Here is a 4,639-nt window from a genome sequence, read left to right on the forward strand (position 1 = left end):
TGGGCCCAAAGTCCAAGTCCAAATCATTAATGGGCCTCTTGGCCCAATAAGGCCCAATCAATATATCCATGGCCCATAATGGATGAAATGGCCCATAATTCACAGAATGTAACCAGGACTAATAACCAAATGAGGCCCAATGGCTTAAAGGCCCAGAAAAGATTTGGCCCAACTGTGTTGCGTACGCTCGGCGTACCATCTTGGTACGCGCAACGTACTAGGGTCTTGGGACTACGCGCAACGTACATTGGGTACGCCCAGCGTACTACCAGATTAAGCACTTTCTCCATTAAGTGCTTAATAGCCGATTCGTTTACGTCTAAAAGCCAGATCTAAGTTTGTTAAGACATCCTAAGGCATAAAGTTGGCAACTTTATGCCTTTGCATGGCTCATATACACCCAACACCTCCATTAAGACCTTTTCAAGGTCTTTAACCCAAGCATGATGTCAATACTTCCACCAAGACTCCATTTTTATGCTAGTAAAGGACCAAGGGACCTCAAATCTGTCATTACCATTCTCTGGAGTTGCTTAACTCACCAATGGAGGTCCAAAATCAACCAAAAGGGATAAGGTAGAAAACCTGAGCTAGATCTAGAGATTTAAGTGGAAAGATGCAACATTTTTACCTACAGAAGCTTTGTAAGATGACCAAGATACAGATCCTTGAAGCACCAACTCGTCCCAAACTTGCTTGACCACTTATTCTTCTTGGAATGAGCACTAAAAAGGAACACAATGCACTCTTACGGCTCACAAGTACTCACAAAGGCTATTAGGGCTTCCAGGAACGTTTGAAGGTGAAGAGAGATGATGAGGGTGAGGCTGAAGGGGGTTAAAGGTGTTTAAATAGGTCACAAGTCTGAAATTTAGGGGTTGCACCCTCGGCACGTACACCCGACGTACTTTTGGTATGCCCAACGTACGTCCAACTCATCTGTGACCAACCATAGCTAATACGCTAAGCATACACTTAAGTACGCCCAACGTACTTAAAGGACCAATTATGTAAAATGTGAATTCTTGAGGGTTTTAAGACGTACATGATTTAGGGTGTTACAACTCTCTCCCACTTGAAGTAGACTTTGTCTTCGAAGTCCGTAGCTGTAAACAGGTCGGGGTAATGCTCCTGCATCTCCTCCTCCGACTCCCATGTCCATTTAGAGCCCTTTTGCTGCTGCTATTGCAGCTTTATCAACTTCACTTCCTTGTCCCGAAGACCCTTTGTCTTCCTGTCTAATATAGCGACTGGCCTCTCAACATAATTTAGGCTCCCATCCACCTGAATGTCATCCAAGGAGATAACCGCATAATCGTCATCAGCACACTTGCGAAGCTAAGACACGTGGAAGGTGTTGTGAATCTGACTAAGCTCCTCCAGTAGCTATAAACGATATGCCACCTTGCCTACTCGGTTCGTGACTCTAAACGGGCCTCTGAACTTAGGCCCCAACTTGCCCCTCTTTCGAAACCTTATAATACCTTTTCTAGGGCGGCACCTTCAGCAACATGAAATCTCCCACCTAGAACTTAGGATCTGATCGCCGTCGATCAGCATAACTCTTCTGATGGCTCTACGTGACTTGCAGCCGATGATACACCTACTGAATCAGTTCAGTAGTCTTGAGCACTACCTCAGTGCTCCCCATGACCTGATGCCCGACCTCGTCCCAACATACTAGAGTTTTGCACCTTTGACCATATAACATCTCAAATGGAGCTCGGTCAATACTGGCATGATAACTATTATTGTACGAGAACTCTGCCAGTGGGAAGTATGTATCCCAACTCATTCCAAAATCCAGCACACGTGCTCTAATCATGTCCTCCAGTGTCTGGGTTGTCCTCTCACTCTGACCGTTTGTCAGAGGGGTGGTAGGCCATACTGAAATGTAGCTGAGTGCCCAGCTCCTCATGGAATTTCTTCCAAAATTTGGAAGTGAACCAGACATCCCTGTCGGAGACCACCCCGTGTCTAGCCACCACCTCTTGTACATATATATCTGCCAACTTTTCCAAGGATATACTTTCAGAAAGCGGAATGAAGTGGGCACTCTATGTCAGTATGTCTACGATCACCCATATGGCGTCCACACCCCTCTCCGTCCTAGGTAACTTCGTGATGAAGTCCATAGTGATCTCTTCCTACTTACACATAGGAATGGGGAGTGGTTGTACCTTACCATGAGGCCGCTGATGCTCGGCCTTGACCTTCCTGCAGGTCAAGCACTGCTCCACGAACCAGGCGATCTCCCGCTTCATGCAGAGCCACCAAAAACTCAGCCTTAAGTCCCTATACATTTTCATAGCCCTGGGTGTATAGAGAACTTGGACTTGTGTGCCTCCTGTAGTACCCTCTGCCTCACTCCCCCTGTCACTGGTACCTATGACAACCCGGAATTGTTTTTGCTTTGAAAGCTCAGTCAGTAAATTGAACTGAATGTCAAACTCATTTCTAATGAGTTCTAGCCTTGTTAAAGGTCATTCTAAAGAGTTTTAGCCTAGTACACTTAAGGAATAAGTGTTAGGAAGTACCTTCTAGAGACACTGTGCATTCAAGCCTTAATCCTCATCAAAAGGAGTTCACGGCCACAACACTTGAGTTTACGACCGTAAACTCAAGGTGGGTCGTAAACTCCCTCCTTATAGTCTCATACCCTTCACTTTTCATTCATTATCTCACTTCCACCTCAAGAACACTTCACTTCTCTCTCAACTATCATCCCGATTTTCATCGTAGATCTTCAAAAGTTGTAAGTGTTCTTTCCTTGAATTGTTGTTGATGGGTTTTGTACAAACAATCCAATGTGTGCATGCAACCCTAGAATTGGATCTATGTTTTCACTATTAGATACACAACAATATGAACACATATAGAAACCCTAATATGCCCTAGTATTTTCGAAATACACATAGAAGGTTAGATCACATACCTCTTGTTGTTATATTGCAATAACAACTCAAATCTTCTAACCCTCAGTCTTGAAAGCAAGTACCACAAGTGTAGTACCTCTAATGGCTCACAAACACCAAGAGCAAATGGAGAGACAAGAGAGAGAGAGAGAGAGAGAGAGAGAAGAGGTATGAAATTCATCCCTAGGAACCCTAGACAAGGCATGGACAAATTCTTATGGCCTTAGGGGTCTTTATATAGATGTAGAGATTAGGGTTTCAGTCCTTATCCTTATCTAGTTGCTTGCCCACCAAGTAACCATAAGATAAGCCTTGAAAACCCTTATCCTTATCCTTTGGACGATTTCAAGGATATCTTCCCTTGAATTGTCCAACCTATATGTAGGATAACCATTACCATATTTTGTAACTATCACATAATTACAATTCAGCCCCTCTAGTTTAATTAATTACACTTGATCACTAAATTAATTCTTAATTAATTATTGAACAATATTAATTAAACAAATATGATTTCTCCTTAATATATTATTCTTATAACATATTAATAAATCATGATAACCTCTTTCTCTATTATTTCTCCAGTCAAGTTGCTCTGGTGAAGGCAACACAAAAGGACCATGCATAATCGGGTCAAGTACTTGACAAATATGGTTACGGGCTTAGACATTAATCCAACAGTTGTTACACTTCATCTCCTAGTTACATCTCATGATTTCATCCATGGAAATCATCTTATTCACTAGATCATCAAATCTTCAACTTTCACCAAGAACACACACTAGTGTTCTTGGCCAAAATCAACCATTTCAAGCCCCTATATCGTAAGTACTCTCTCCCTAGCTTGTTATTTAGTTGAAACACCTGATTAGAGCCTTGAAATTATCAAGAATGCAAGACCAAAAGGAGTTTACGGCCAAACCATCTCCCATGGCCGTAAACCCCTATAAGGGTGCCATTTTGGCCATAAACCCTCCTAGAGCAAAACTTGTGACCTAGAACCCTTCCTTGATGAAAATAGGACCTTAAACCACACTCAATTGCATAATGTCAATGAGTTTACGGCCGTAAACTCCTTGCTTGGCGTAAACTCATCAAAAGCCTCCATTAGGATGATCTTTATCATCCCTGTGTAGAGCAATGGTCCTTCAAGTTTCCCTAGCCTTCAAACACCCTCTTATGCATGTTTGAACATGAGTTTACGGCCATAAACTCCCTTGGCCGTAAACCCATGGCCATAAACTCATGGTAGTGCCATTACACTTTCCTTTGATCAATCACATGTGATTCCAACACTTGGACAAGTGTTTCCTAGTCCCATGAGGTGTTTCTTTGCATTTGGTTGCTTCTAAACACTATATTTATGCCAATATATGCCATTACATGTCATTTAGGACTCGTTAAGTCTCGGGACTTCATTCTTGGAATTTCTCACCCTTACACGCTTAGTCATTTGAATCACCCACATCAGGTGAGTTCATACCCCGTAATAAATCTTTTAACTATTTTAAATGCTTTTAGGGGGAATACAAGTTGAAAACAATGATAATTGTGTAAATGTTTGTTATAAAAATCTTTCAAAAGATTGCTTATATCTTTTATAAGTGATCAAAACATTTCAAAAACTCTTTTAAAGTTATGTTACTTTATAGTTTAACAAAACTCCGTTTTTAAAGTACAAGCATAACTTAGTAGTAAAATGAGTATTTTCAATAACAGTTCAA

This window comes from Lactuca sativa, chromosome 5 (genome assembly GCF_002870075.4).
Source record: "Lactuca sativa cultivar Salinas chromosome 5, Lsat_Salinas_v11, whole genome shotgun sequence".
Lineage (NCBI taxonomy): Eukaryota > Viridiplantae > Streptophyta > Magnoliopsida > Asterales > Asteraceae > Lactuca > Lactuca sativa.